This window comes from Haliotis rubra, unplaced genomic scaffold (assembly GCF_003918875.1).
Source record: "Haliotis rubra isolate DU_JTF1 unplaced genomic scaffold, ASM391887v1 Scf665, whole genome shotgun sequence".
In the NCBI taxonomy this organism is placed as follows: Eukaryota; Metazoa; Mollusca; class Gastropoda; order Lepetellida; family Haliotidae; genus Haliotis; species Haliotis rubra.
In genome coordinates this window covers 104,341-126,723 of record NW_025767374.1, presented here as the reverse complement: position 1 = coordinate 126,723, position 22,383 = coordinate 104,341, and the positions used below count along the sequence as shown (strand labels likewise).

Sequence of the window (22,383 nt, the reverse complement as noted above, 5' to 3'; positions counted from 1 at the left end):
TGATCCAAGAAGATGGCAGATGTTATGGACATGATTGAACCGGTGCTTGTCCGTGACTTCAGAAGACACTCCAGTTTTCACGGACATGCTCCATTTGTGGACAATAGCAGATATATAGTATGAGAACATCTGTATCAGGGGACTTGATGATGATACTTCCTTGGGTATGCCTCTCTTCAAACTCACCTTTGCAGTACATGGCGTTGAAGAGCATGCATGTATCAACTTCTTCTTGAGAACATTCAAGTGCATCAATGCAAGCATCACCAGTAGAGGGATCAACTTGGTCACCATTCCATCTTCATATCTTCCTGAGAGATACAATCCTCCTTGTTGTTCTGTTGACATTGTAGCAACTTGGACTTTGGTACACAAAATGTTGTTAACTGTGACATGTTCTCAGATACACCAAGAAACTTGTTCCACTGTGGAATCTGTCTGCCTGATGACACTTGATACTTCTTGCCGGTGTTGAGGTCAGCCCTTCGTGAACGTTCTGCAGACTTAGTGGAGTTGCGATTGTCATACTGGTCGAACATATCTATGACAGTATCAGCCCTTGTGAAACACTGCTTCATATTTTGCATATAACTGTCAGCAACACTATCCAACGCGGAGGGAATGGCAGGTTTCATACTTATCAATATTGCCATTGTATCGCGAATGTGGACAGTGTCTTTTTGTCAAAGTCTGGTAAAGTGTCAATATTCTGTACAATTTCTTCTAATTTGTCTGTCAAATCGGCATTGGATGTCTTCCTCCTTGATCCATCTTCATTGAAAAGTAATGTAGGAACTGATCCTATGGGATGTGCGAGAACCTTAGCCATTGTGACATCATCACGACAATCTGTCAGACATAATGGTCTTCTAAAGACCATTTCTGCGTGCAAATGCACAAGTCGAACAGTCCCATCTTCACTAAGAAACATCTATGATAAAGCAAATCCTGACCACAAAGATCATTTCCAAACAACTGCACAAGTCTGGTAAAAACATCGTCTTGGCTCAATTGGGCAGTGATTGTAATTCTCCAGGTGATAAATTTGTTCGAGCACTAATTATGATGCAGTACTCGGCAGATGAATGTTTACTCTTTTGGACTTGGCCCCTTTAAGTCCATTTCTCTTTGAAGTTAACCTGAAATAAGGAAAGTTTCATCATTAAATCTTCTTACATTTATTAACAGTAGAACATATTTCATAAAGAGAGTGGGTGGTGGGGTAGTACAGTGGTTAAGACGTTCGCTCATCACGCTGAAGACATTGGTTTGATTCCCCACATGGGTACAATGTGTGAAGTCCATTTCAGGTGTCCCCTGCCGTGATAGTGCTGAAATGTTGCTAAAAGCGGTGCAAAACTAAACTCACTCATAAAGAGAATTCCTTTCTTAAACATGAAAGGTCATTATGATTTGGGTTAAGAGCAACATTTAAAGTAAATACGTCTTACAAATAAAGGTAGGATTTTATCAATAAATAAGTCAATGTAGGTGTAACTTCTGTGATACTATATATAGATATATATATATCTAAAAGGCTCATGAGAGAGTGATCTTTTTTGGACTTGTCCAAACTGCACTGGCTTTGGCTCCATTGCTTAAGTTTTTCAGAAATATACCTGAATGAAAAAAAATTAAACTTGAAATCTTCAAAGATTTAAAATATATCATTGTTTCAGGGAGGAAAACATTTCATGAAAAGAAATGCCCTTCTTAAACAAAAATTTCATTTTGACACAACAAAATAAGAGCTTTTTGTTATGTTTAATATTCATTATAAAAACAAGTTAGGATCTCATCCCTGAATATATGTGACTGTATGCGAAACTACTGTGAAATACATACATACCTAAAAGGTACGTGAAAGTGTTCAATTTTGGACTTGACCTATCTTGACAGAATTGGGCACTTATGTATCTGTATAAGTTTAAGTTTAATCATTAAATTTGTTTACATTCGTAATGTATCAATAAAAACAAGAGAAAAACTATTTCAAAAAGGGAAATGTCTTTTTAAAAAATACAAGCTTTCATTATGATGCTACATGAAAATGATAGCAATTTTTTTTTAAATATGTACATTGTATTTTAAAAAATCAAGATATTATTAATAAATAAAAGAATGTATGTGAAACTATTAAAGGTAAAAGTTTAACAAATAAAGAAATCTAATGCGCAGTTTTGAAAAAAACCTTTGCAATCAATTTTCTTGTTATATTTTACCCCAAAAATTCAAATATAAATTAAAAGGTATTTTAGTGAAAATAATTTTGGACAGCATGCACATATTGAATTATATCTATGTTTATAAATATAATTCAATCTAATAAATATTTTTTGAAGAAATTGTCCTGTCAAATTATAAGGTAGTGTTTATATTTTGGTGGAAAAAAAAATACATATATAACAAAATTATGTTTGGGGAAATTATATACGTTAAGAAAGAAATTATTTCATTTCTACATTTTTATAATCAACATATCTTCTTTAAAAATCACTTCAAAACATATTTATTGCTAAAATTGGTGTGTTTTTTTAGTTGAGGATCACAATCGGGTAATATTAAGTTGTAGGGAAATATTGCTTACACTGACAATGCATTTTATACAGGGTGGCCCTCTCAGGGTTTCAGAATGTTATCTGTACATTTTTTCAAAACTTCTTTGAAAAGAATCATCAAAAACCTAATAAAATCATAATTTTATAATATCTGAAATATAATTGGACCAATAATAGAAAGATAAAGCATAAGATTCTCTGAATAGGATTTGATGAATATTTTCATCCTTAAAATGGCCTCTCAAGGAGTTTCATCAGTTAAAACTTTAGAGTTAGTTATCTTGAAATCTGTCAATGAAACAGTTGACTTTAAACATGTAAAATGCCATGAAAATACCTTAGGATATCAGGTACAATAACAAATTACCTATTTGAAATGCATTTCAAAATTTTATCATCAAACAAGATTAGTGCATAACTAACCCACTGGTAATCTTCTGTAATTTCTATCATTGAAACATAAGGTTCTGTGGAAATGTACACAATTAGAAAACAACTTACCTCAATAATGATATTGAAGAAATCTGAAGACTTGTCAATGCTTCGAATGAAAATCTTTGGAAAAAGATTTAACAAGCTGTCAAGTTCCAAATGTCAACACTGCTAGGACAGGAAGTGGTCTCAGCAGACTGCAGGAAGTACTGGTAGTACTGTTTTCTTGATGACTCATTTTACGGCAGAGTTTCTCTACAGACTTTATTGGTGTGACATAAAAACGTTTTTATAAGAAAATGTCCACATAAATTTCACCACATCATTTTTTTCAGGTTTGTGTCTTAATGCTCAGATCACAAGCTTTCATTTCATGTATAGATTGTGTATACCTCTCTTGCAGATATGCCATTCGCTAACAACCATTGGTGATTTCAAATGGTTTTGAAGGAATATCAGGTTTGTGTCCTGCCCTATATAACCAGAAGTATTGTAAGTCCCCACGGTCCCTAGTATTTTTACCTAACTTCCGTTGCTAGCGAACTCTTGGTACTTTTTATCTCGTATCGTTAATTGTTGGTATATGATTTTAATTTTCTTGACCTAGTTTTAGCAAATCTGTGATAATCTAATAATTTTACTGTCTTTCGTTGACAGGGTTTTATAAATGATATGTAGTTATCGTGAATTTAGAACTACTTTTAGTATGGCTGAAATATTGCAGATGTGACTTAAAATCTTAGGGGCGGTGGGGTAGCCTAGTGGTTAAAGCGTCCGCTTGTAACGCCAAAGATCCGGGTTCGATTTCCTACATGGGTTCAATGTGTGAAGCCCATTTCTGGTGACCCCCGCCCTGATATTGCTGGAATATTGCGTAAAACTAAACTCACTCACTCACTTAAAATCGTAACTTACTCACTCACTCACTCACTCAAGAATGAAACGCAATATGCCATATTCACGTTACGGGCCCCGTTTCACAAAGCTCTCGTAAGCCTAAGATCTCGTAACTTTTCACGTAGCAGTCGTATCTCCTCCTATGCTGTAACAAAGGAGATACGACTGCTACGAGAAAAGTTACGAGATCTTAGGCTTACGAGAGCTTTGTGAAACTGGGCCCTGGGATGTCATTGCAGTTCGCGCAGGTTACACCATATATTGACATTGTGCTCGGTTATTGATTTGTATGTCATATCTTGAGGACAGTATGCCAGAATCGTGAAAATGATCGTACTTGACCAGCATTGCTAAACGAGTAATTTTTGTTAGGTTTGCTTCTCTATATAATTACATTTTTTTCATAGATTTAACATCTAATTATTTGTTGATGATCAATTTATCTAAAAAAAGACACAGGACACTATCGTACTTTCAGATACTTTTTACAGCAATTAACTAAACACTCACATTGCCAGCACATCCTCACGGTTACCCATTTAACAGCTGGGTGAATGTGGATCTAAGTATCTTGTCCAAGGATACTACGCAAATGTGCTCACCTCGGGACCCGAACTTAGGTGCCTCCACCGGGGATCGAACCGGGCCTTCAGCGTGATAGGCAGACACTTTACCACTGCACTATTGTGATCCTTCATGTTGATACGATGAAAAATATGCTGCGATGCATTTTTTTCCATATGTAGTTTCATCAGTGCTTAGCCAAGAGAAGAAAAGCCGATACCGACCGTGCCCAGTGACTTCTATGATTATCTATGATTATATATTTTAAGGTTCACATAAGTGCATTTTCCTATGGATGACAAACGGTAGTGTGACCAAGATATCCGATGATTCCTATCGTCATGCTTAATGCCATGAAAATTATATATGTATATAGTATCAAGAAATATATGCCCTGTAACATTGCCAGCGGGAGCATCGTTTCCCACGATATGAGAACAGATAACACTGCTCACTGCACACGTGCTCGTAGGCTTCACCCATGCAGTATCCATCCGAGACTTGCATTCAAGGTTTCTTCCAAAATTAGGCTGACACGCCAAAAAATATCTTCAACAATGTTCAAGTGAGTGAGTGAGTGAGTGAAGTTTTACGCTGCATTCAGCAATATTCCAGCTATATGGCGGCGGTCTGTAAACAATCGAGTCTGGACCACACAATCCAGTGAATAACAGCATGAACATCGATCTGTTCAATTGGGAACCGATGACATGTGTCAACAATGTCAGCGAGCCTGACCACCCGATCCCGTTGGTCGCCTCTTACAACAAGCATGGATTACTGAAGATCAATTCTAACCCGGATCTTCACGGGTCATCGAGCGTTGGAAACAGCGCTAAACACAACTGTCATGAATAAGGTATTTCCGCGTTATATAAACTGTTTCTATCAGAAATTATTTTAAAAACCCCTAAACAATCAGAGGTGTCAATTTGTGTGCCTTAGCATTGTGTCTGCAAAGAGTGTGATGCTTTCCAACATCCATTCCTCTAAACTCAAGTTCACACACTTCCCTATTACTGAAACACCAAACCTACTCGTTCATTATCAACGGAAAGAGTGAGTGAGAAAGGTTTGTTTTACGCCGCTTTTAGCAATATTCCAGCAATATCACGGCGGGGGGACACCAGAAATGGGCTTCACATATTGTACCTGAAGTCGTGCTTGGCTTATCACCAAACTACTTCGTACCTAGAATTTGGGAATTAGCCGGGAGGGATCTCCATACATTACTATATAATACATCATTATAAATTAAGTTAAACTCAATACAAGGTACCTCTACCGTTACGAAGGTGTAATGCAAACATTTATAAAGTTATAGTTAACAACTGCATGTCTGTACTAATAATATCTGACTTAACATGATCTGTATTCATTTATTGTGAACTTTTACTCATAAAACATTACACCTTTCTTGAACAGCGACCCTGTTTCAATATAGGGGCGTCCTTTACATCAAATACGGTACGTCCGTACGGTGTTCCTTAATACCGTTAATACCGGATGTACGGTAAATTTAACATTACAGTTACAGTTACAGATGAGCAATGATATATTTGACAAATAAATATCCTTAAACCAGTTCAAAATAAGGAGTGATATACAGCTACTCCATGGGTGTAAATGAAAGACAATGTGACTGATCGTTAGAACGCACTGAGATTGACTACGGTACGTTACGTCACAAGTAAGCAATATATAAGTGGACCAGCTGTACTGACCAGTGTGGCGGCATGCTAATGAACCTTTACAGTTGCATTTTTGCACAGATTTTACAGCGTTAGCATTTATTCGTTAAACCCACTGAAGTGCTTTAAACTGATAATGTAAACAAAGTCACTACATGTGTTATAACAACTAAGCTGTTAACGGCTCAGTATAGAAAGTATAAAGGCGGCATAGACAGCTGTCAGTTACACAGGTTGCCGATAACCAGTCTCTTACAACGTGAATACTTTAACAAAGTGTGACAGATATAAAATCGACTTTGTTGAGAAATATCCGAATAATTTTAGTTAAAAATATACACATTTTGCAACTGTTATATACCCATGTGGTGAATCGAACCCGAGTTTTCGGCGTGACGAGCGAACGCTTTAACCACTAGGCTATCCCATTGCCTCATCAACGGAAGGAAGTCTCTTGGGGAGTTTGACAGAGGACAATGGTAGTCAAAGTAATCAATGTCTTTTTTAAAACAAACAGTAACTCATTACTACATGAGAAGGGTTATGAAATATATGAAAGAATCGTGTGTTCTTTAACCTGTTTTGGTCAGTATGATGAGAACACTTAACCTTATAAGCTCAACTCAACCAATTGTAGAAAACTAATACCTGTGGAATAAATATCTGACTCTGATTGTTCTGAATTGTTGGTCATCCAGGGCGTACTTGCTCTCTCAAAATGCTGATAGGATAGTAACTAACCATCGAACACGTATTATTAATGATCACCAGGAAAATCGATGGGAGATATGATATGTACACAAAGGTCCTCACCTTATCAGATCAACACAGATCGGCAATCATGAAGTTGGGAGTTTTGAAGGTCATGTTACCTCAGCTCTCTAAACTTTATGATGAGGTAAGTCAGATATACTCCGTCGTAAGCATTACCACAGTGGGAACTATCCAACTCTTAAGTTTAGACCCTCATTTGATGGAATGCGGTCATATGACCATTACTCTGTCATTATTGTAGTGGGATGCCCAAGTAGGTATCAATAAATTACATGCAATTAAACCAACCATCGGTTATACCTACTTGGGTTGCCAGTCCAGATTTCAAGAGGTCATTATGCGACGATGTCGCATTGGCCATACGCGTTATACTCATAAATACTTGCTAAAAGGTGAAGATCCTCCGTTTTGTATCCCTTGTGATGAGAGAGTTACGGTCAAGCATATCCTGCTTGACTGTGTTGAATTCTCCATCATAAGGGATAAGTATTTCAGTGTAAAAACACTTAAGGATCTTTTTTACTACTGTTAATTCTCATTTAGTTATTGGTTTTTTAAAAGAAATTGACTTCATTGATGAATTCTGATTAACATGTTCTGTAGATAGATGTATTTTAATGATTGGTAGTTTAGATTAGTAACTTAGATTGTTAGTGGCTGTACCCTCAAAGGGGGTTGAAGTAGCGTAAAATTATTGTCCTCCTGAGAGGGTATGTAAGTCCCAAAACTTCAAAAGTAGAATTTTCACATACCAAGTTTTTAAACGTAGTATTTTCGTTCATTTAGATTTTGGCTAAATTATCCTACAATCACCAGCGGTTGAAGGGATGGTGTAAATCCGACTAGGGTCCATGCAGGTAGCAAAGGTACTGTAAGTCCCCATGGACCCTAGTATGGTGACCTACTTTCAGTTGTTGGTGATCTATAGCCCATTTTTATATTGTGTTGTCCCCTGTGGTTAAAATGTTTTAGACTCTATTACTAGTTTTATCTGTATATGTGATATTCTAGTTGTTTTACTGCCCTTCGTTGGCAGGTTTTTTTTTATAATATACATATTTTTCACTTCAATATCAAATGTTCTCGTCACGATATGGCTGAAATATTGCCGATGTGACGTTAAATATTAACTCACTCACTCACTCATTATTGTAGGACGTACGGACCCACGAAGATGCGGGTTAGAATTGATCTTCAGTAACCCATGCTCGGCATAAGAGGTGACTAACGGGGTTCGGTGGTCAGACTCGCTGACTTTGTTGACACATGTCATCGGTTCACAGTTACGTAGATTGATCCTCATGCTGTTGATCACTGGATTGTGCAGTCCAGACTCGATTATTTACAGACCGCTGCCACATAGCTGGAATATTGCTGAGTGCGGCGTAAAACTAAACTCACTCCCCAAATACATAGATCGATGTTCATGCTGTTAATCACTGGTGTGTCTGGTCCAGACTCAATTATTTACAAACCGCTGCCACATAGCTGGAATTATTGCTGAGTGCGTTGTAAAACTAAGTTCACTCCCTCAAATGCATAGATCGATGCTCATGCTGTTGATCACTGGATTGCCTAGTCCAGAATCGATCATTTACAGACCGTCGCCATATTGCTGGAATATTACTGAGCGCGGCGTTAAACAACAAACCAACGGAATCCGTTAAATATTCCATGTTCCCAGGTTATAATAACATGTTGTTTAATGTGTTAGCATTAAATATCATTGTGTTTATTTCGGTTCCAACACATATTTACACCCTGGCACAGGAACTTATTCAGCACTTGATTTATCAATCACAGACTTAAACTTATTGAATGAATTTGAATGGTCAGTCCACTATGACCCCTGTGGAAGTGACCATTTTCCAACAATATTAAAACCTGTCAACCGATCTGAAATTACTCCATCCTCAAGATAGAACTTTAAAAAATCTAACTAGCATTTATATCAAACTTTGTGTTGCGACAGACTTAAACATAAACTTTTTATAGAAGTTCCTGATGCCAAATAGGATTTTTCTGATGAGCTTAATGATGGGTGACGAGGGTATCCCCAAATCCTCTGCAATTCCACACATCCGAAAACCATGGTTCAACTATGAGTGCAAACAGGCTAGGAAGGCACGGAAGAAAGCTGAACATTATTTCCGTCGCCATGCTATGGTCCATAATTTTAAACTTTGAAGCAAAGTAAACGCCAATTCTGGTGAAATTATGTGTCAAAAATAAATTCACGAACGCCGATATCAAAGGTATGGGATATGATCCAGAAAGTAAAAGGAAAGGGCTCTCAATCTAGCATTAAGCATCTTAAAGCCGGAGACGAATTATTAACTAGTGAATCTGATATTGCAAATAAACTTGGAGAAATTTCGTCCAAACACTCTTCCTCGTTGAATTATGTACCTCAATTCCAAAAAAACAACAGGAAAAGAAAACTATTCAGATATTGGGGCAGATTACAATGAAACATTTCTATTCATGAGCTTCATACTGCTCTTGAACAAGCTCACGATACTGCTACAAGAGCTGATAACAGGCATTATCAATTCTTGAAGCACTTACTGGAATCAGTCTTAAACATTAAATTTTGAACAATATGTTTTGTAAAGAGATAAATGTTATTTTATTATAAATGGTAGCATAAATTAGCAACTGCGATTGTTAGTGACAGTATCCTCAAAGGGAGTTAAAGTATCGTAGAAGTATTGTCCCCCTGAGAGGGTACGTAAGTTTCAAAACTTTCAAAATGAAATTCAAACTTACCAGATTTTTAAACGTAGTATTTTTGTTATGTTAATTGTCGGCTAAATTTGACTACAATCGCCAGCGGCTGGTGAAGGGATGGTGTAAATCCAACTAGGGCCTATGCAGGTATTGTCGTAACTGGCGTTTGGGTGTTAGTAAACCCTACCACAGTTAGCTATTGATTATGGTCGTTCCACATTGTCAGGGGAGATGTAAGATCCAGCTCTGCACTCGCTTGGTCCATGGGGAATGCTCAGTCAAGGAGTGAGGGGTCGGGCGATCGTGACTCCTAACTAACTACATCACATTCATGTACTGGCCTACATACATTCAAAGATAGACGAAACACCAAGTTCTATACTCACATAGGTTTACTGTCTCTCAGTCCATATCTCTCCAAGTACAACTCCAACACAAGACAGAGCAGGCTCGTATCCCACGGGGAACTTAGTAAAGTGGATTGGCTTCCGAAATGTTGAGCTAGTACTCTCCGCACCCTCTAAGCTGTTAGCGCCCAAACATGTCTTTTTAAATGAGACGAGCCTGACCTGATCTTGATCACATATTTCAACATATTGTTTTGATTCGTTAATAACTGTATCTGTCCTTTCACTCACGTGTATTATAATTAGAGGGGTCTCTGACCGCATCGTTCAGTGACTCCCCTTTTCAGTGATTTGCTACTTCCGTCTCCGCCCTTTAACTCATGTATTTTTTCTTCTGACGACCTTGTTGTGTCCTTGCGTCACGAAAGTTTTAACCAAGTTCATATCTCAATGTTTATCTTTCTCTTTTTCCCGACTTTCTGTCTCCATTATGTGTTTAACTGTTCTTAGTCATGAGCCAAAGGTTATCAGTTCTGAGTCATGCTGCTAATCGAAGTACGGAATCTGCTGTAATTCTCTTAATGCTTTAGGGATGCATTTTCACCTTATAACAGTAGCAAAAGCTGCCTTCAGTTGTTGGCGACCTATAGCCTGTTTTTTTATATTGTATTGTTTTACATGTCCATGCTAGTTTTAGACTCCATATGTGAAACTCTAGTTATTTGACAGTCCTTCGATGACTGATTATTTAGCAAGTTATATTTATTGTGTATGTAAAATCTTTCTCGTCACTATATGCTGAAATATTGCCGAAGTGACGTTAAATTTTAATTCACACCATTCTGTATCCCTTGTGATGACAGAATCACATATTGTATTCATTTTGCCATCATAAGGGAGAAATACTTCAATGTCTTAAGTTTGATTGATATGTTTTGTATATAGATATGTAGTTTATTGTGGGTAGTTCAAATTAGCAACTTAGATTGTTAGTGGCTGTATCCTCACAGGGGGATGTGGTATTGTAAAAGTATTGTCCTCTTGTGGGGGTACGTAAGTCCCAAAACTTTCAAAGTAAATTTATACTAACCATGTTTTTTAAACGTAGTATTTGTGCTTTTTTAAATTATGGCTGAAATTTCCTACAATCGCCAGCGGTTGAAGGGATGGTGTAAATCCAGCTAGGGTCCATGCAGGTAGCAACAGCTTTTTCAGCTTGACCAGACCTGGCACAAACGGCAGGTCGGGTTAACTTCATTAAATAGGGGAGCAGAGAATGTTATTAATGTTGCGTTCGTGCGAAGCATGCATACATGGATTCGTTACAGAACTTGTCCCGGAAAACAACACATTTAAAAAAACAATCATTTCATGTTTTACTTGAGTTTTTCATACAGTCATATGCTTTCTAGTTTGGTTTACTAACTTTACAACTTAAAGTGAGTGAGTGAGTTTAGTTTTACACCGCACTCAGCAATATTCTAGCTATATGGCGGCGGTTTGTAAATAATCGAGTCTGGACCAGACAATCCAGTGATCAACTACATGAGCATCGATTTGCACAATTGGGAATTACAGACGTCAGTTACTTTCACAATCCGATTCACTCTCGCTATCACTCTCTACAGATGGGTCCAAGGATGATGGTGCGGTTGCTTGTGCCACTGTCATTGGATCCAGAACAATATCTTCTCGTTTACCGCATAACAGCTCTATATTTACAGCTGAAGCTAACGCCATATTAACAGCCTTAAGATATATTTAAAAACACCCTAAATATGAACAATATATAATATTTTCAGACTCTCTTTCTTGCCTTCAGGCGATTAAAAATATTTCGTGTAAACATCCACTTTTAATGGAAATTATACAATTATATACTGATCTTGCTACTGGCAAATGTGACATCGTCTTTTGTTGGTTGCCTAGTCATGTTGGAATCTTTGGTAAGACAATGGCTGATTTTGCCGCTGAGGCAGCACTCAACAAATCTGTGACACCACTTCTTATCCCATACTATGATTACAAAGCTAGCATTAGAACCTACATCCGTGATCTGATGCAGATCCCAAGTAGATATCAATAAATTACATGAAATAAAACCCTATATTGGTTACACCTACTTTGGTTGTCAGTCCAGATTTGAAGAGGTCATCATACGACGATGTCGCATTGGCCACACAAGATTTTTACACATGAATATTTGTTGAAAGGCGAAGATCCTCCTGCTTGACTGTATTGGTTTTTCCATCACAAGGGATAAGTATTTCAATGTCAAAACATTGAAAGATCTTTTTTACAATGTCAATAATCATTTAATACTTGAATTTTTAAAGGAAATAGAATTATTAGATAAATTTTGAATAATATGTTTTGTAAATAGATAAATGGTATTTTAAACATGGTAGTATGAATTTGCAACTGCGATTGTTAGTGGCTGTACCATCAAAGGGGGTTAAAGTATCGTAAAATTAGTGTCCCCCTGAGAGGGTAATTAAGTCCTAAAACATTCAAAGTTTAATTTAAGCTTACCAGATTTTTAATCGTAGTATATTTGTTCCTTTAAATTTCGGCTAAACTTTCCTACAATCGCCAGCGGCTGAAGGGATGGTGTAAATTTAACTACGGTCCATGCAGGTAGCAAAGGTACTGTAAATCCCCATGGTCCCTAGTATGGTGATCTACCTTCAGTTGTTGGCGATCTATAGCCTGTTTTTATATTGTGTTGTCCCCTATAGTTATTAGCATGTTTAATTACATATATATCCGTGATATTCTAGTTGTTTTACTATCCTTCGTCGGCAGGTTTTTATAATATATATATATTGAATTGAAAAAGTTAAAATACTTTCAACAAAACAACGATAAAACGACAGTCCATAATTATTTTTTTTAATTTTGCGGTAACATGCTAGTTTTAATTCTCTATCTGTGATAATCTAGTGACTTTACTCTCCTTCGTCGATAGGTTTTTATAATTCAATTGTGTTTATTATAAATTCATGACTTTTTGCAATCACGATATGGCTGAAATATTGCCAATGTGACTATATATTTATCTTAACACACTCACTCACCCATTCATTCGCTGTATTATCATCTCCATGTATATGTATAGGCACCCATGAAAGGCCACCTCCTCGTGGTGGGTGCTGGGTCACGCTAAGCGCCTTTCAACCCCCCGTTGTGGACCCGGGGGCATATTTTGGTCCACCAACCCGTTTGCCGTGGGTTGCGCCCCTGTGTCGGTGGAGGACGGGAGTCTGGTGGTTGAGGGCACTGGGAGCCTGGAACCGTGTTCCTTTTGCCCAACACACCACTTCGGCCCTTACTTCACCTAGACGGGAGGTAGAACTGGCCCGGTTCTATCAATCGGCTGGTCACGTCAAGCCCTGTGCATGGTGGTTTTATTTGCACAATAAACTATGATTGGGCCTTTGGAATATTTATTTTCAATGTTTAAATTATTAATAACTTTAAATTGCCTAGAGTCCTATGCCAGAAGGCGGTGGCTCATGGGCCAATCTGGTGATGTTGACCTCTGGGTAATGTATGTCTCCAATTTCTTGTCAAGGGCCGAACCAGTCTGGCAGTAAATTGGTAGATAAATACAGCTATTCATGTCATATTCTCTGGAGTATAACACCCTGTATCCCTGGTGTCAGCATCTAGGATATCCGATGCATATTGACACCGTCCTTGTTGACACTCCATGGTGGGTGGGGAGCAGGGGTGTTGAATCATTTCCTTTCGCCATGGCACTATCACATGCTGGTTCATCTCGTAGTGAAAAGAAAAGACGTTTTGAAGATTTAGATCCCACATCTGTAACAAAGTCTACTGACAGTGATTCTTGGCCACGATTTTTAGTCATTGAGGCTGCAGATTTTCTGCCAATCAAATTAAATCCGTTTGCCATTTCAAAGGCTGTATCTGGTATTTGTGGTGAAGTAAAGAATGTCACCCGTCTTCGTAGTGGTTCACTTCTTGTGGAGTGTGCACGGAAACAGCAATCTGTCAATTTGTTATCCATCAAAACATTTGCCAACATTGAGGTTGCTGTGTCTGTGCACAGAACGTTAAATTCCTGTCGCGGCATCGTTCGTGACAGAGCCAGATGTCTTGCTGACATGAGTGAAGAGGACATTGCCACAGAACTAAAAGAACAAGCAGTGACGGCAGTAAAACGTTTTACAGTCAAGAGAGATGGTGTTATCATTAACACCAATACGTATCTTTTGACGTTTGCTCGGACTCATATTCCAACATCAATTAAAGCAGGATATTTCAACATCGGAGTGGAGGTGTATGTCCCCAATCCACTCCGGTGTTATAAATGTCAGAAATTTGGCCACGGATCACAGTCTTGTCGTAACTCTCTGGTGTGTCCCCGTTGTTCAGACCACCATGAGGAACCAGATTGTCAGAAAGATCACAAGTGCGCAAACTGTGAGGGTCAGCATCCTGCTTCTTCCAGGGCATGCCCTGTGTGGCAAAAGGAGTCCGAAATCATGAGACTTAAGTGTGAAAACAATATTTCGTACTTTGATGCAAAAAAAATGTTATCAGGCCAAACATCAACTCCATCCACTTTCACATATTCTGCTGCGGTTACACGCTCCGTAGCAACGTCCTCTATTTCCTGTCAGACTGACTTGACTTGGGTCAAGTCAGAGAAACCTATCGTGTCAGCTACTGTAACTACGGCTGCAGTCACTCAGTCTCCACCCCCCGGTCACTACATCTACGTCGGGAAGCCAAACAGACCGTCTGCCTGGCAATTCATCTCAAACGTCTTCGTCTCATCCATCAAGTGCGAATACAAAGAAAAAGAAAGAAAGGAAACTAAACAAAAACAACCCTACCACCCCTTCATCTTCAGAGGTCCCTCTAGAAAACTCTTTTGGGCCTCTAGATATGGAGGTTACTCTGTCTACACAAGACAGACAGAGGAACAGTTCCTCCTCACATTCACGGGAACGATCGCCAATTGAGCCACCATGACTCAGTTGTCGACTTTAATGCAGTGGAATTGCAGAGGATTGAAAAATAACTTCAGTGAGGTTCACTTGTTGATACAAGATTGTAAACCAGCAGCATTATGTCTTCAAGAGACTTATCTAAAAAATACTGATAACTTTAATCTGAGACAGTATACTGATTATCACTCCTTTTCTCCTCCAGGAGATAAAGCAACTGGGGGTGCTACCATTTTGGTGCGCCAGGGCATTATTCATAGCCCTGTATCTCTGAATACCAATCTTCAAACTGTAGCTGTTCGGCTGACCTTGCACATTGCTTTGACCCTGTGCAGCTTGTATATCCCTCCATCTTCTGACATTCGACTGTCAGATCTTCAAAATTTATATGATCAACTTCCGAAGCCATGTCTCATTATGGGAGATCTTAACGGACACAACCCGCTTTGGGGAAGTGCCCACATTAATACTAAAGGTAAAATACTTGAGGATTTCATTTCCGATAACAATTTATGTATTTTTAATGACGATTCAGCCACCTATTTACATCCAGCTACGGGAACATATTCTTCCCTGGATTTATCACTTACTGATTCAACCTTATATGATGAATTTGAATGGATGGTACATGATGACCTATGTGGGAGTGATCACTTCCCAACCATTCTCAAAAACATCAACCCTGGTGATGATCCACCTATATTCAGAAGGAACTTTGCCAGGGCTGATTGGTCATTGTATAAGACTCTGTGTGTTGAACACATTACGCATGATCTTTTTAGGAACAGTGAAGATCCTATACAGTCTTTTTCGGATATTTTAAATGACATTGCTGACAAAAACAATTCCACAGTCCTCTGCAGCTCCACACATACGTAAACCATGGTTTAATAATGAATGTAAACAGGCCAGAAAGTGCAGGAAGAAAGCGGAAAAATATTTTCGCAAACATACTACAGTCCATAATTTAGACAAAGTTAAAATATCAAATGCCAAGGCTCGACGTGCCTTTAAACAAAATAAGCGTCAGTCTTGGAGGAATTATGTTTCCAAAATAAACTCACGTACACCTATGTCCAAGGTGTGGAACATGGTCCAAAGAATTAAGGGCAAAGGTTCTAAATCTACTGTACACCATCTGAAGGATGGTGGTAATCTCTTAACTAATAAAACTGACATAGCAAATAAAATTGGCGAAACTCTTGCCAAACATTCTTCATCATCAAATTATGTCCCTGAATTTCAAAAACATCAGAAACAACAGGAGAAGAAAAGAATAAATTTTAACTCAGACAATGGTGAAGATTATAATGAATTATTTTCACTCCATGAGCTACATACTGCTCTTGAGCAAGCTCATGATACAGCAACAGGGGCTGATGATATCCACTATCAGCTCCTCAAGCATTTGCCCGAATCGTGTTTGGAAACACTGCTAAATATATTTGATATGATATGGACTACAGGGAATTTCCCAACTTCCTGGCGTGATGCCATTGTAGTCCCAATACCAAAACCTGGCAAGGATCATACAGATCCGTCTAATTACAGACCGATATCTTTAACTAGCTGTGTCTGTAAAACCATGGAACGTATGGTGAATAATAGATTAACTTGGTATCTTGAAACCAACAACCTTATAACCAATATTCAATGTGGTTTCAGGAAAAATCGAAGTACCATTGATCATTTGGTACGATTAGAATCCTTTGTTAAAAATGCAATCGTAAAAAAACAGCATGCCGTATCGATATTCTTTGATCTCGAGAAAGCATACGATACCACCTGGAAGCATGGCATTTTAAAGGATTTACATGATTTTGGTTTAAGGGGTCGTTTACCTCTTTTTATATCACAGTTTTTAAAAGACAGGCAATTTCAAGTCCGTGTGGGTTCAACCCTGTCTGACCATTATAATCAGGATCAGGGTGTCCCGCAAGGCAGTATTTTGTCTGTCACTTTATTTAGCATTAAGATTAACAGCTTATCCAAGGTTTTAAATGATTCAATTGATGGATCACTTTTGTGGATGATTTTAATATTTCTTGTCGCGGTAAGAATATGCATACCATTGAACGGCAACTACAGTTGTGTTTAAATAAAATACATAAATGGTGTCTTGAAAACGGCTTTAAATTTTCTAAATCAAAAACTAATTGCATACACTTCTGCCGTAAATATAAACCACATGGAGACCCAGAACTGTTTTTAAATGGTACTCCCATCAAGGTTGTAAAAGAGGCCAAGTTCTTAGGTCTCATTTTCGACTCCCATTTGACTTTTCTTCCGCATATCAAATCCTAAAACTAAATGCGTGAAGGCACTTGATTTGTTGAAAGTCGTGTCTAATTCCAGGTGGGAGGGATCAAACTACGCTCCTACACCTTTACAGATCACTTGTCCGCTCGAAGCTTGATTATGGGTCCATCGTTTATGGTGGAGCCTGCAAAAGCAACCTAAAACTCTTAGATTCAGTCCACCATCAAGGTCTGAGACTTTGTCTTGGGTCCTTCAGAACATCTCCTGTTGACAGTCTCTACGTCGAGGCAGATGAGCCTTCTCTTACCCAACGCCGTATAAAATTATCATTACAGTATATTACGAAGCTATATTCTAACGAGTCTAATCCTGCGTTTCACTGCATCTTCACTCCTCTTTATGAGGATTTGTATAACAAAAGCCTTCTCTTGTTCCGCCTCTTGGGCACAGAATTAAACCATTCCTTTCTGCTGCCGGCATTGAGCTGGAGAATATATCTCCTTCTCGTCTTCTTTCTTCTCCTCCTTGGCAATTGGTGAGGCCAGACGTTGACTTAACATTAACCACATTTAAAAAATCCCAAACTAATGATTTACAGTATAAACAAGAATTTAGTCAATTAAGAAATAAATATAATACCTATAAATCCTTATATACAGATGGATCCAAGGATGGTGGCGCGGTTGCTTGTGCCACTGTCATTGGGTCCAAAACAATATCTTCCAGACTACCCAATGACAGTTCAATTTTCACAGCAGAAGCAAACGCAATACTAACAGCTCTTAAATATATTAATAAACACCGTAAATATAAACAATTCATCATCTTTTCAGATTCTCTTTCGTGTCTTCAGGCTATTAAAAATCTTTCTTGCAAACATCCACTTTTATTAGAAATTATTGAATTGTATAATGAGCTTGCTACTGGCCAATGCGACATCGTCTTTTGTTGGTTACCCAGCCACGTTGGCATTTTCTGGGAACACGATGGCTGATATTGCTGCTGAGGCTGCACTCAACAAATCTGTGACACCACTTCTGCTCCCATACTCGGATTACAGAGCTATCACTAGAACCTACATCCGTGATCTGATGCAAAGAAGTGGGACACCCAAGTAGATATCAATAAATTACATGCAATAAAACCCTATATTGGTTACACTTACTTGGGTTGTCAGTCCAGATTTGAAGAGGTCATCATACGACGATGTCGTATTGGCCACACTAGATATACTCATGAGTACCTATTAAAAGGTGAGGATCCTCCGTTTTGTATCCCTTGTGATGAAAGAATCACAGTCAAGCATGTCCTGCTTGACTGTGTTGAATATTCCATCACAAGGGATAAATATTTTCAATGTCAAAACTTTGAAGGATCTTTTTATAATGTTAATAATCATTTAATAGTTGAATTTTTAAAAGAATTATTAGATAAATTGCTTAATGATTTGTAAATAGATAAATATTTTAAACATGGTAGTATAGATTAATAACTGAGATTGTTAGTGGCTGTACCCTCAAAGGGGTTAAAGTATCGTAAAATTATTGTCCTCCTGAGAGGGTACGTTAAGTCCCAAAACATTCAAAGTTTAATTTAAATTACCACATTTTAATCGTAGTATTTTTGTTCCTTTAAATTTCGGCTAAACTTTCCTACAATCGCCAGCGGCTGAAGGGATGGTGTAAATCCAGCTACGGTCCATGCAGGTAGCAAAGGTACTGTAAATCCCCATGGTCCCTAGCATGGTGATCTACCTTCAGTTGTTGGCGATCTATAGCCTGTTTTTATATTGTGTTGTCCCCTATATTAGCATGTTTAATTACAATATATCCGTGATATTCTAGTTGTTTACTATCCTTCGTCTAGTTTTATAATATATATATATTGAATTGAAAAAGTTAAAAATACTTTAACAAAACAACGATAAAACGACAGTCCTAATCGTCACATACTAGTTTTAATTCTCTATCTGTGATAATCTAGTGACTTTACTCTCCTTCGTCGATAGGTTTTTATAATTCAATTGTGTTTATTATAAATTCATGACTTTTTGCAATCACGATATGGCTGAAATATTGCCAATGTGACTATATATTTATCTTAACACACTCACTCACCCATTCATTCGCTGTATTATCATCTCCATGTATATGTATAAATAATGTTTTGTGGTTATCCGAAGTAACATGGGATCAATATTATATTCTTTGGCATTTTAGTATCCTTGTATAAATATAATGCATTCACTGTCTTTTTCCGAATAGTACTAAATTGTGAACTTGATAACATTTCCCCGTCGTATTATAGGCATGAAATTATGATACTTATTTAAATAATAGATATAAAGTCTAGATCATTAATGCAGGTAATAAAGACGTAATGGGAGACACATTATAACATGATTTGGTAATATCTTTAAAGGAGAATACGAACGAAAACAAAACTTTTGATATATTGTTAAGGATATTCTAAAAGTCATATTCCGTGATTAATATTGAACAAAAAGTTTGTAAAATAGCAATAAAAACACAAAAACGTACTCGTATTTCCGCCTATTACGGAAACACCCGACAGTTAATGAGCAGAGGGGGTATCACGTGACATGACGTCATAAGTGCCTGTTGCTGATGGCTTCCTCTTTGATTTTACCTCACAACTTAACAGTGTCTATGGATTCTGAAGCAGTAAAAGATGTTCCTGATGTCATTTCTGAATGGATGTTACATCGTTACATACGATCCGATTTTACATCTTGCAAGACAATCTTCCACTGAAGATGAAAAAGAAGAATCAAGCGAAACGGAGGCACCGCTTGAGGTCAAAATCAATTTTAAAATATACCATATCATTTAACAAGATTACTATTTGTCAGCAAAATGTCATACAGTTCCAGCCAGCAAACTAACCCCTATAAATATACTGAGTCAAAAAAGAAACTTCACATTCTTTCTTCAGGGCACTATAAAAGAACAAGAGATGGTAAGGTGGTTACATTGTTATTATTTCATTGCTGAGATCTGTGTGATGTACTCGATACACTGACAGTGCCATAATCAGTTCCATTAGGCTACACCGCCGTTCCAAAACATGGGTATACAGAATGTCAAGTCACAAGAATAAAAATGCGAAATTTCTCAGTTCAATATCGTGTATGGCCGCCCCGCGCATTCACCACTGCCAAACACCGTCTCCTCATCGACTGCCTGATGCTTGTGAACACGTGGTTGGGGATTCTGCGCCATTGCTCTTGCAAGGCAGCGCCAAGTTCCTGCAAATTCTGAGGTTGGTTCCTAAGACCACGAAGCCTTCTCCCAAGTGCATCCCAAACGTGCTCTATTGGATTAAGGTCAGGGGACCTCGATGGCCAGTCCATGACGTTGATTCCAGCGTTTTGAAGGAAATTTCGTGTCAACATCGCGGTATGCGGCCGAGCATTATCATGCTGGAACTGTAGACCTGGGCCATGAGCCGCCATGAAAGGAACGAGTTCAGGGGTGAGCACCTGGTCGCGGTAAGCAGCAGCTGTGAGGTTTCCACGGATGACCAGAAGTCGGGAACGGTTGTTCCCACAGAAAGCACCCCACACCATGCAACTTCCGCCCCCGAATCTGTCGACTTCCTGTACACAACATTGGGCATACCGTTCACGACGTCGTCTCCAGACTCTATGCCTGCCGTCCACGAATCTGAGGGTAAACCTGGATTCATCGCTAAAGACGACTCGATTCCAGTCTCTCTGGGTCCATCGGAGGTGACGTTGGGCCCACAGCAGACGTTGACGTTGATGAAACGGCGTCAATATTGGCCCACGATATGGACGTCGAGAATGGAGATTGTCAGCCCGCAACCGATTTCGAATGGTCTGTGAGGACAGTCGACCTCTAAACATCTCAGCCCTGGTTCGTGTAGCTGGCAGACATCTATCACGTAGGAGACGTAGGACGATTTGACGGTCTTCTGCTCGTGACGTCACACGTGGACGACCCGACCTTGGGTGATCAGAAGTGGTGCCAGTTTGTTGTGGACGACCTCGCAAGTCATACACAGTACGACGGCTGCATCCCATTGCTCTTGCGACGTCAATAACTGATCTTCCCGCTTGCAACATGCCAACGGCACGTTCACGTTGCACATTTGACAATCGTGGCATTTCAAGTACCGTTAGAACTGTGGTTTAAAAGTGTTTTTTCAATTCTTGAGGCCAATGCAAACACGTGCATATGCAGAAAACTTCGATGCGAAGATCACGTGATCGACTGCACGTGTAAAACCTGATTTGGCACTAACGCCATTTGCACGACGAATGGATGGGTTTGAGTGGGTTTTGCTAACGTTTTTCTAGAGTCGAAAGATAGGGATCCCATTTCGGATACATAGATGTATCATCAGAGAAATATTATTCATTATTTTTCAAATTACATTTTGTGAAGTTTCTTTTTTGACTCAGTATATAAGTATCTTCTTGCCGAAGGATGTGTTTCAATAATTAGAAGATAAAGCTACTCTGTTTTCAATTTTGCGTGAGGTTTTAAATTAAACATTTAGCGGTCTTAAATCAACGATAAAGGACCGCAAAATTGAAAACAGAGTAGCTCTATCTTCATTCTAGCACAACTGATAAGCGTTTTAAAACCGGAAATCGCTTGGAATCGTCCCGTTGAGGGACAGGTTGTGTAATGAACAAAATAAGACATTTTCAACAACATAAATGCTATATTTCAGGAACCAGTATGCTTGTTTTTGTAACAAGTAGCATACATGATAAAAAAAATACAGTTTATACTGTGAGCAAGTACAATTATTTGATTTTTCTCAAGGGAAGGGAGTGGTAGGTTCCGTTCCTATTTTTTTTAACATTGCAACATAAAAAATATACTGTCCAAAGAAAACAAACTACTGTTTATTCAATGCAATAATGTAACACCTAAGAGCTTGGTTTTTATAATCATAACTCCACACGACCGAAACCAGCCTATTGTTTTGTGTGCCGTGTTACTGTACCCCCCTGGCCACACTATAATGGAATCGTCTGACCTACTTATTTTCTTGGAAGTAGACAGTTACGCAACAGTTTGAAATGGCGGACGAGGCAGTGTTTACATTTTGCGAGAGGTTGAAATTCGAAGTGACAGTGAAAAATACTTGACTGATC

At 38.4% G+C, this 22,383-nt stretch overlaps 1 long non-coding RNA gene across 1 annotated transcript; it reads right to left on the bottom strand.

The window, feature by feature from the left end:
- Positions 1 to 579: 579 nt before the first annotated feature.
- LOC124257542 lies at positions 580 to 3,315 on the bottom strand. The gene is made up of 2 exons (XR_006893299.1): positions 3,060 to 3,315; positions 580 to 1,139 (listed from the first exon to the last, which is right to left on the bottom strand). It is a non-coding gene; the product is annotated as an uncharacterized LOC124257542 (long non-coding RNA).
- Between the last annotated feature and the right edge of the window lie 19,068 nt (positions 3,316 to 22,383).